The following is a 10,751-nucleotide window of genomic DNA, read 5'->3' as shown; positions in this document are numbered from 1 at the left end:
CATATTTATTTTTATGTTGGGGAGGGGCAGAGAGAGAGGGAGACACAGAATCCGAAGCAGGCTTCAGCCTCTGAGCACAGAGCCCGATGCGGAGCTTGAACTCACGAACCATGAGATCATGACCTGAGCCAAAGTCAGACGCTTAACCAACTGAGCCACCCAGGCGCCCCTAATTTCCTGTTTCTAACAGGAGGATAGCCCAGCTCCACTTGTCACTTGCACCAATCAATCATCTGGCTCTTACAGCATTTCTTTGCTGGTTAAAAGATGGGCTAGGGGCGCCTGGGTGGCGCAGTCGGTTAAGCGTCCAACTTCAGCCAGGTCACAATCTCACGGTCCGTGAGTTCGAGCCCCGCGTCAGGCTCTGGGCTGATGGCTCGGAGCCTGGAGCCTGTTTCCGATTCTGAGTCTCCCTCTCTCTCTGCCCCTCCCCCGTTCATGCTCTGTCTCTCTCTGTCCCAAAAATAAATAAACGTTGAAAAAAAAATTAAAAAAAAAAAAAGATGGGCTAATGTAAAGGGGGTCTTAAAAAGCAAAACAAAGCAAAGAATGTTTTTTCCTCTGATGTGGTTTATGTCCATGTACATTAAAATTGAAACCGTGTGGGCCTTCATTTCCCTTCTGACGTTCCCGCTTATATCATGAACTCAGTCAGACGTGGGTTTTTCTGAATCCCTTTCACTTGTGTCTTCAGAACTGCCAAGTCTAACCCACAATATGTGTCTGGGTACAAATTCTGCAGAGGAAAGCAGAAATCTAAGAGGTTGTTTTCTGTAAGTTAAGAGTGTATTGCTGGAGCCCTGTGTTGGCCTAGAGATTTGGGTTCTTCATGTAAAAATTTGTCCCCTCATCACCATTTTACTAAGCAGATAAAAACCGCCCTAAGAAAGTCTAAAAGGCTGAAGAATGCTTTTTCTGTTCATAGAACAAGGTAGGGTGGGCCCAGTGTAGAGAAGGCAGTGAAAATGCTAAAATGTGTTCCTCAGGCTTTAGGGATAGGATCCCCCATTGTAGAGCTGGTTTGGATCTCTAGGCCTCTGCCTTTAAGATTCTACATGTCAGGAGGTGCCTGGGTGGTTCAGTCGGCTAAGCATCTGACTTCAGCACAGATCGTGCTCTCATGGTTCGTGAGTTCGAGCCCCATGTTGGGCTCTATGCTGACAGCTCGGAGCCTGAAGCCTGCTTCAAATTCTGTGTGTGTGTGTGTGTGTGTGTGTGTGTCTCTCTCTCTCTCTCTGCCTCTCCCCTGCTCTCTCTCTGTCTCTGTCTCTCTCTCAAGAATAAATAAACATAAAAAAAAAGATTCTATATGTTGGGGCACCTGGGTAGCTCAGTAGGTTGAGCATCCGACTCTTGATTTCATCTCAGGTCATGATCCCAGGGTTATGGTATCAAGCCCTGCAGCAGGCTCTATGCTTAGCATAGAGCCTGCCTTGAGATTCTCTTTCTCTCCCTCGGCCCCTCCCCTGCTTGTGCAGGTACTCACTTTCTCTCTTTCTAAAAAAAAAAAAAGATTCTACATGTCAATTTCAGAAAAAATTATTTGCTGTAGGTAGACTGTGGCCCCCAACACCCGACATCTATTTGCAGCTGTTCTTCTCTGACTCCCTGTCAGCCCTCAGCCTGTGTCCAGCAGGCCGCTTCCAACAGCCTTCCTCACCAAGCCAAGGGCCCTCTCTCTTCCCCCTGAAGCCCCTGCCTGTTCCAGGGCCGGAGTGGTATTGGCATTTGCGTAAGGTTTTTCATCTTTGCCCCTTGTTCCTGGTTATCCTTCCACCAATTTTAAGAGAAGTATGTCTTTTCCTAGCGCGGGTGCAGCCCCGGTGGAATTCTGTTGGGAGGCAAAAATGGTTGCAGGGTGGGCGGTATCACTTTGGGGATTTCATGGTTGGTGATTCTATCCAATGTCATTATGAGAAATTTAATTAAACCAGAGTAAATGCCTAATAGATGGAGCTGCCCAAGAGTAGAGACCACACCTTGTTCATTTTTGAATCTTCAGTGCCTTGCTCAGCGCTTGGCACATAGTAGGTGCTCAATCAATTATTTGTTGGAGGCGCCTGGGTGGTTCAGTTGGTTAAGTGTCTGAGTTCAGCTCAGGTCATGATCTCGCGGTCTGGGAGTTCGAGCCCCGCATCGGGCCCTGTGCTGACAGCTCAGAGCCTGGAGCCTGCTTCAGATCCTGTGTCTCCCTCTCTCTCTGCCCCTTCCCTGCTCACTCTCTCTCCCTCTCTATCAAAAATAAATAAATAATCATTTTTTAAAAGTATTTGTTGAATGAATGAGTCTTTATTTTCTTTCTTTATGAGAAAGGTGTCTGACATGTATTAAGTCCAAGGATCGTGGCCACAAACAAGGTTGGAGAATGTTTCTGCTTCATCATAGCTCTCATGGGTCCTGTCCAACAAAAGAGTGCTGAGGCCAAGAGGCAGAGATAGAGGTCCAGGTCTGGCCCTGCCATTGTCCAAGAGACTCTAGGATCTTCAGCCTCCCTGTGCCTCAGTATCCTCCACTGAAACACAGAGGTGGTAATATCTGCTCTGCCTACCTCACTGGATCCTTAGGAGAACATGGCAAGAGAACGGATATGAAAAGTTCTCTGAAAATTCTGAAGACCACGCCAAGGATATTATTTTTATTATCATTTCTATTATTAAGGTATTTGCAGAGTTGCGCTGCTCATAATTGCTTTCGATTTCTTCAATTTCCTTTCTACATGCTCATGCTCAAGAATCAAAGTCGGGATTACCTCCCACCCCAGATAAAGAAATATCCATCTTGGTAGTCCAGGTGCTGCCAAGGGCCAGCCTCCTCGGAGCTCAATCGTCTCATTGGTCAGCAAACGTTTCTGCATCACAGGTGGCGAGTGGCAAATTAAGTCACAGAAGACTAGCTGACATATAGTTGCCCCCTGATGCAATTCCTGTGCCTGAAGCCACCAGAAACAGAAATAGTAGGGCCTTCTCCCTGGAGGACTATGCTCCTTGACATTATCCCTAACCCATCCAGGGAGCCCTTGTTCCCATTCCGTCTAGAATACACCAGTGGGGAGGCGACTGGTGGGAAGCAGGCAGCCAGTGGCGCCGAGCCCAGGCAGAAGCCCTAGCCTCTGGACTTGCAGGCCAGTGCTTCCTCCATTCCCTCTGTCTCTCGATGAATGGAGGTCCTGGTAGGTGGTGCTGTTCCTCCTCTTGTTTCCTGTTGCTAAGGTAACTGGGTGAATATAAAACAGAGACAGCCCACGTGGTCTTGCTGCCTCTACCTACCTTGCTATCTCAGCCAGAGAGCCACGGTCAGGCTGGTGGATTTGGGCCGAGTGTGTGTTTTAGGGGCAGGAACCCCCTGAGGAGAAACACCTGAACTGTGTGGCAGTGACTATTCTCCGGACATTCTTCGTAGGCAGACGAGGTGTTGAAGCCAGGGAGTGGCAGGGGATAGAGACTGAGGAATTGAAATGACTGGAGTGTGCCGGTTGTCAGATGTGACAAGGCTGAACTCATCTGAGGCCAGGCTTCTAGCTGCCTGTCCTTCGTTACTGAAGGAAAGAGGGGACGGCCACTAACCCTCACCTCTGAAATTTGTACCTCTAACTTTCCCGCTTTCTCCCAAGAGGGGTCCTTCCAAGCTTTCAGACAAGGGTCTTTCTTAAGGAGCAACATGGTAAAGTTGATAAGGGCAAGGCCATCTGAGAACCAGGCAGCTCTCAGCACTGGGCCACAGAACTGGGAGTCACACGAGAGGAGGTGCAAGGCAGATCATCCAACGGACGTCCCTCCAACGTCAAGGCTCAACTCAATGATGACCTTCTCCAAAAGTCTCTTCAAATCCACCTGGATGGGTAATAACACTGTCCTTCTCTCTATTGTCCTGGCATTTCCATCTGCACCTCCCTGTGCACTTAGCACCTATTTACCATGTACTCACCCTTTGAATGACTTTTATTGTACACATATCAATATATGTTTATTGAAGGAAAAATCAGAAATGCAGACACCCACAATGAAGAAATTAAAACCACTCTTAAATCTGCCACCTGGAGGTAATCACTGCCGATGTTTGGGGTGGTAGCACTAGTCAAGCTCATGGCTGGTTTTCTGCCTGTGTTCAGCTATTCAAGGGCCAAATCCACACCTCATGCCTTTTCCGTGTACCCTCGTAGCCCCCATAGTGCTTCCCATTGGACAGTGGGTGAATAAACAAATAGATGAGTGGACACAAAAGGAGGGAGAAAAGGTTCTCCTACTCAAAAGTTGCCCCATCAAAGGAACCAAAAAGGGAAGAGAAGCCACATGCAGCCCACCTCCCTTCCCCTCCCCTCAGGTCCCATCAGAGCAGAATCAATGCCAGGAGACGAGCGGTGCACAGAGAATGGGCTGGACCTGAACAATGATCATTACTGGAAAGATAGAGATCCCTGCCGTGTGACTTCGAATTGTCGGCCATGGCTTAAGGGGAAAGAGGATTCATGGAAATAGCCAAGTCAAGGTCACCACATGTGTGCAGTATTATAGGCTCAGCAAGCAATCTGGCAAATTCAAAGCCTCTTGCAAATGACTTCCAAGAAATCTGCTTTTAGCAGTGTCATTGACATGGGAGTACATCCCCATGACTTGCCCCTCACTGGGTTGAAGATTATCATTGATTTATCTGGAGCAGAAACAGCAGGATTCCACATCACCTCTTGGAAGGCAGCCGGGGCAAGAGCAGGGAATTAACAAATCTTTATTATTAATTCCAATACCACAACACCCCATGGGTCCTGCAGCAAATCACAGGCTCTCTTAACAAGAGTTCCTCTGTGTTTAAGTGGAGCTGGTTTTTTTTTTTTTTTTTTAATGGGACGTATCCTCATTCTTAACTATAAAGACAACCTCAAAATATTCATGAATCACGCACAAGTCCAGAACATGCCAGGTGCTGCAAGAGATGCAAAATAAGTAGAAAATTCCTATATTTCATTCATTCAAACATCAAACATTTATTGAGACCCTTTTATGTGCCAAACAGTGTGCAAGACACTGGGTTTGATAGCACATTACAGTTATTATCCCGTTTTAAAAGTGAAGAGATGAGCCTCAGGGAGGTTATACAACTTACCCAAATTGCTCACAGCCACACAGTCTGGAAGGGATTTGGGTCTAGGATAAAGGGAAAGAATCTGATGCTTTATTATTTTTATTATCAGTTAAGTGCCATTTATGTAGCCTTAGAAATGTTAAGCCAACATTTGTGTGAGCTTCCCTTTCACTAACCCAGGACCAGCATAGTTGATGTGAGGGGAATAGGAAAGAGGGTTGGGCTCATTCATGCCCCCTACGAGTCAGCCTCTGGGGGAGGCTGATATGTGCAAAACCAAATGCCAACCGTTCCTTGCTCTGTATTTGCTCTCGGTAGTCTGTCGGTGCCTGCCCTCCACACGGTGCCCAGAGAGGGTCCTGGTGCAGGGGTGATCACAAGCCCACAACCAACATGAGCAGGAGGAGAGGAAGTTTTGGTCCCCAGCAGTGTTTTGCTTCTGACCTCACTGCTTTTTTCCTCAACCCGGAAGGCAACACTTGGGTGCTGAGGGAAAGGAGGCTGAACTCGGAGTTTCAGACCCAAGGGTTCAAACCCCAGCCCGACCTCTTGCAAGTTGTGTGAGCTTAGGCAAGCCTCACGGAGGCTTCATCTTCTCCCCACCAAGCGGAGGCAGTACCTCCCCTGCAGAGAGGTTCAACTAGGTAACACAAGTACAGTGTTGCTCAATCAGTAGTAATCATTTACTATTGTCCAAACTAAATTCCACCCAAAAAGCAGAGTCGTGATTTTTTTTTTAAACCATGAACTAACAAGTATTTATTAAAGATCTATTTTAAGCAGGAAGATTTAGAGAAACCCTGCCCACCCTCTTCAGGAGTGAGGGACCTAGGCAGGGAGTAAATAAAACCCATGGTAGGGCGCCTGGGTAGCTCAGTCGATTAAGTGTCCACTCTTGATTTTGGCTCAGGTCACGATCTCACAGATCATGATATCGATCCTCACGTTGGGCTCTGCACAGAGCATGGAGTCTGTTTGGGATTTTCTCTATCCCTTTCTGTCTCTGCCCACCGCCCCTGCCCCCTACTCATGCTCTCTCTCTCTTTCTCTCTCACTCTCTAAAAAATAAACTTTAAAAAAATACAATAAAACCATGGCAATGAGCAACTTCCAATGACTCAAGCATCCAAGATACTGGAGGTGAGACACAATTCTCCAGCTTTGGAGATATTCTGCAGTTTTGGAGATAAAGGCTGTGAGTGTGGGCAGATGAAGGCCGCTAGGAGACCCCCCAGCTGAGACCCCCTAAGGCTATATCACAGGTCCTTTTTCGTAGGCTTTGTTTCCACCCCTGTTCCTTTCTCCCCCTGCCCTAGAGTTTGCTGTTTTGTTCATGCAGGTATTTTCCTTCCTGAGGCCACCAAGGATTCGGAGCATCCACAGGTTATCTGTCCCAGTTCCCGGCTGGCTCCTCACCAGGCTCTGACCTCACCTCGGCGTCAGTCTTATCAGGTGTGGACAGAACTGTCTCCCCGCTCCGGGAGTTCTGAGCCCTGGATCCCCTCCACACCCAGGCAGAGGAGGGCCGGGCACCTTGGAGACTGAACGCTGCTGTCACCTGCCAAATCCGGAGCAGCCACAGAGGTCTGCAAACGCAGCCACGAGGCGCAGAAGCAGGAAGGAAAGGGAAGGTTTACCAAGTATTGACAAGGAACAGAGCAGATGCTGAGTTCTGCCAAACAGGAGAGAAGGGAGGAGAGTGACAGTAAAAGCCAGCCACCCCCCCCCACTTCAGTCCTCATGGGGATCCCGGCAAAGGGCAGCAAGGTCACAGTGGGGCTCCAGTCTCCTCCAGAATGTGCTTCCTCCCAGGGAGCAGGGAGATCCAGCCCAGCCCCGTCTTCTGAGAAGCCAGCCTTGGGATGAGTGAAAGGAAAGGGAGGAAGACGGCTGGGCACCAGGGAGCGGGCGTGTGCCCTTGGCTCCTGAGCCGCCAGGCACGGTACCAGCGGTTGGTGCCAACTCCTATTCCACAGTCACCAAGGACACTTCCTGGTGACCGCAACTCTGGTTTGTTTAGCTTCGTGAGGTTGAGTGCTCCTTGGCGTTAATGGCCTGGGGGTGAAGTGGGGAACGGGATATTTCATTGGAATTCGTTACACACAGGCTCCTTTGTCCTGCTGCTCCAGACGCTTGTTTGTTTGCACCGAGACTCTTGCCTTTGTTGGACTGGTTAGTGTCTGTCAGTAAATGATAACTTATCTGAACTGTCCACAGAATCATAGTTGTGCATAGTTCTCAGCAGCTCCACGCATCAGCGTTTTCACATTCTAGGGCCTGGAATGGAGCGGGGGTGGGGGGGGGCGGTCAGAGCACCCCCAGTCCTCGCCTGGTCCCATCCTGGGGTGGGAGAGGTCCGGGTGAGCAGGAACTGGCCGCGTTGCCCTTGTCAGCAAGAGGAACAAGTAGGGACACTGGGAATCTGCATCTGGACAACTGTGCCCGAGAGAAGAGGGGAGGCCCGAGGAACAGAAAGCAAGTCCTTCCCCACAGGTTATACTCCACGAGCAGGCCCGTCGCAATTACACCCTGCAAGCCACAGCCAGGAGGTCCTCCTGCAGAAATGCTCACAGGCGTGCTGATGATGGACTGCAAGGTTGTTCGTTGCGAGCGTTGCTGGAAACGGCCGAAGTCTGGAAACAAGCTAAACGCTATCAATAAAGGCCTGATTAAATAATTTATGGTCTGTGCATCCGATGGCACACTCTGAAGAAAGCTTCTCGTACGCCGGTAGGGAACGATCTCCCGAATACCTTGTTATGTCAAATAGCTACAACTAGGTTAGGAACCGCGTGTTATCGTTTGTTTAAAAAGGGACAAGAGGGGAAGGGAGGAGAATATATATTTCCACAGAGACTGTCTTTGGAAAGATTCACAAGCCGGTGATATTGTATTCCCCTGGGCAGGAGCGCACTGGGTGGGTGTGGGGAGCTGGGAAGGTATCAGTTGACCTGTGCTGTATACCGACCCAGCCCAAACTTAGTAGCTTAAAACAACCATTTTATTCCAGGTCGCATTCCTGTGGTTTGACTGGTAGTGGCTGGGGAGGCTTCACATGGCAATGCCCAAACCCCCAGAAGAAAGAGAGCAACCCATTGCAAACACTTTCCAGCCTTTACTTGCGTGATGTTTGCTGAAGTCCCTTTGGCCAAAGCACCTCACACAACCAAGCCCAAATTCAAGGGGGAGAAACAAACTCCATGTCTTCGAGTACAGTGGACATCAGTTTTAATCTACCACATGGTGGAGCAGAGGTGAGGAGGGAGGGAGGGACGTTTCTCTTTTAACCCTTTATACTTTTGGAATTTGAGTCGTGTCAATATTACCCCTTCAAAAAGAAATAAAATTTTATTGATTTATTTGGCTTTTATGAGAGACAGAGAGAACGTGTGTGCACAAGCAGGGGAGAGGGGCAGAGGGAGAGGCAAACAGACAGACAGACAGACAGAGAGGGAGAATCTTAAGCAGGCTCCATGCTCAGCACAGAGCCCGACATGGGGCTCAATCCCAGAACCCTGGGATCATGACCTGAGCCGAAATTGAGAGTCGGACACTCTCAACCGACTGAGCCACCCAGGTTCCCCAAGAAATATGATGATTTTGAAAATTAAAATAGATTCCCTGAATTTAACTTTGGAATAATCCAGTTGCTGGAGGAAACACGGAGAGGGACATGTGAGGTGGAGATATAGGTGAAGCAAGATGGCTGGGTCATGAATGTGGGAGACTCACAATACTACCGTATGAATGTTAAAATTGCCTACAACAGTTCATGATCTCACAGCTTGTGGGTTCGAGCCCCGCGTCAGGCTCTGTGCTGGCAGCTCAGAGCCTGGAGCCTGCTTCAGATTCTGTGTCTCCCTCTCTCTCTCTGCCCCTGCCCCGCTCTCTGTCTGCCTCTCTCTCAAAAATAAATTAACATTAAAAAATTTTTAAAGGATTTCTTACAACAGAAATTTGGAAAAGTAAAAACGACTAACCAGAAGCTCAACCTCGTTGAGGGTCACTGACGTGGCAGGTGCATTGCCCGCATCATCCCCTTTTGCTTTCCCAGCGACCCTGGAGGTGGGCACGGTTGGGCCCTGGAAGTAGCCTTCTTGAGGTTGCTGATACCAGAGGGTCAGCTGCAGACTGGGGCCGCAGGCAGCTCCGAACAGGGATGCTGGACCTGGAGGAATTGCCGGAGAGCCGGGAAGAAAGGACACCTAAGGAGCTGCCTCCACAGCGTGGGTGCGACTAGCAGGCGAAAAACCCAAGGACGGCGTGGTATTGGTGGTGACAGGGGAGGGTGCAAAACACTTGACGGTTTCAAACACACACACAGAGAGATTGTGAGGGTGGGGAATAAGAAGGGTGCCTTTCCAAAGATTCCAGACAAAAGTTCTAGCGCTTATGGGCATGTCTGAAGGAAAAGAACTCAGTGAGAGAGAGTTTCTCGCCTCTTCTTTATTACACAAAATGGCCACATGTGTACCCAGGCCTTGTGCCAGGGTGCACCTCGAGCCACCCACATGGCCTGTGCCTGGCTCTGAGGGGGGATCCCATCTCAGAGTAGCTCTGAGAGTGCTAAGCACTCTGGGTGAGCCCTTCTGTGGGCAAACAGGGAAAATCCTTCATCATCTCTACCCTGTCATTTGGGGTCCCTAGCTAACCCTGAGAACTTTCTCCTCTGTTCCAAGTGTCTACTGAGAGCTTTGCCAGAGGCTGTGTTCCCTGAGGCCTTGCTCACTCCCTTCATACACATGCCTGGGAATGCATATGTGTGCATGTATGGACATTCATGTAGCCGCTACAAGACAAGGAACCGAGAGAAGTGACCGTAGCACTTTCTAGGCATCCAACTTTGTCCCCTGCTCCCACTCCAGGCCAAGTTAGGTGACCCTCCCTCTCATCATGCCCTCTGCCTATTTTATTGCTGAATTTCCATACTGTTTCAAATTGTTCAGGGGTGCCTGGGTGGCTTAGTTGGTTAAGTGTCCGACTTCAGCTCAGGTCATGATCTCACAGATTGTGAGTTCGAGCCCCACGTCGGGCTCTGTGCTAACAGCTCAGAGCCTGGAGCCTGCTTCGGACTCTGTGTCTCCCTCACTCTCTCTCTGCTCTTCCCTCACTCATTTTCTATCTCTCTCTCCTTCAAAATTAAATAAACGTTAAAAAACTTAAAAAAAAATAAAATACAATTGTTCAGCACTGGTTAAAGACTAGTACTAAAGAATTACTGTCACATTTTTCAGAGTGGTAGTAGTATTGTGGTTATGTTTTGTTTTATCTTTTTTCTTTAATAAGTTTTTTTTATGTTTATTTATTTCTGAGACAGAGAGAGACAGAGCATGGGTCGGGGAGGGGCAGAGAGAGAGGGAGACACAGAATCTGAAGCAGGCTCCAGGCTCTGGGCTGTCAGCCCAGAGCCCGACACGGGGCTTGAACTCACGGACCGCGAGATCGTGACCTGAGCTGGAGTCAGTCACTCCACCGACTGAGCCACCCAGGCGTCCCTGTTTTATCTTTTTATTGCAGTATAATCTACACACTGAAAAAATCATATGTTCACAATTGATGAATTTTTAAAAAGGGGAAACATCTATCTGTATTTCCAGCCTGCAGATCAAGAAACAGACCACTGTAAGCATTCTGGTATGTTCCTTAAAAAAAACAAAAACAAAAACAAAAAACCA

General features: G+C 48.7%; 1 long non-coding RNA gene across 1 annotated transcript; it reads left to right on the top strand.

Moving 5' to 3' along the window:
* Positions 1–6,077: 6,077 nt before the first annotated feature.
* Positions 6,078–10,093, top strand: LOC123380079. The gene is made up of 3 exons (XR_006585356.1): positions 6,078–7,806; positions 8,087–8,330; positions 9,131–10,093. It is a non-coding gene; the product is annotated as an uncharacterized LOC123380079 (long non-coding RNA).
* The last annotated feature ends 658 nt before the right edge of the window (positions 10,094–10,751 follow it).

Source organism: Felis catus, chromosome C2, assembly GCF_018350175.1.
Source record: "Felis catus isolate Fca126 chromosome C2, F.catus_Fca126_mat1.0, whole genome shotgun sequence".
Taxonomy (NCBI): domain Eukaryota; kingdom Metazoa; phylum Chordata; class Mammalia; order Carnivora; family Felidae; genus Felis; species Felis catus.
This window is presented reverse-complemented; position numbering and strand designations above follow the sequence as displayed.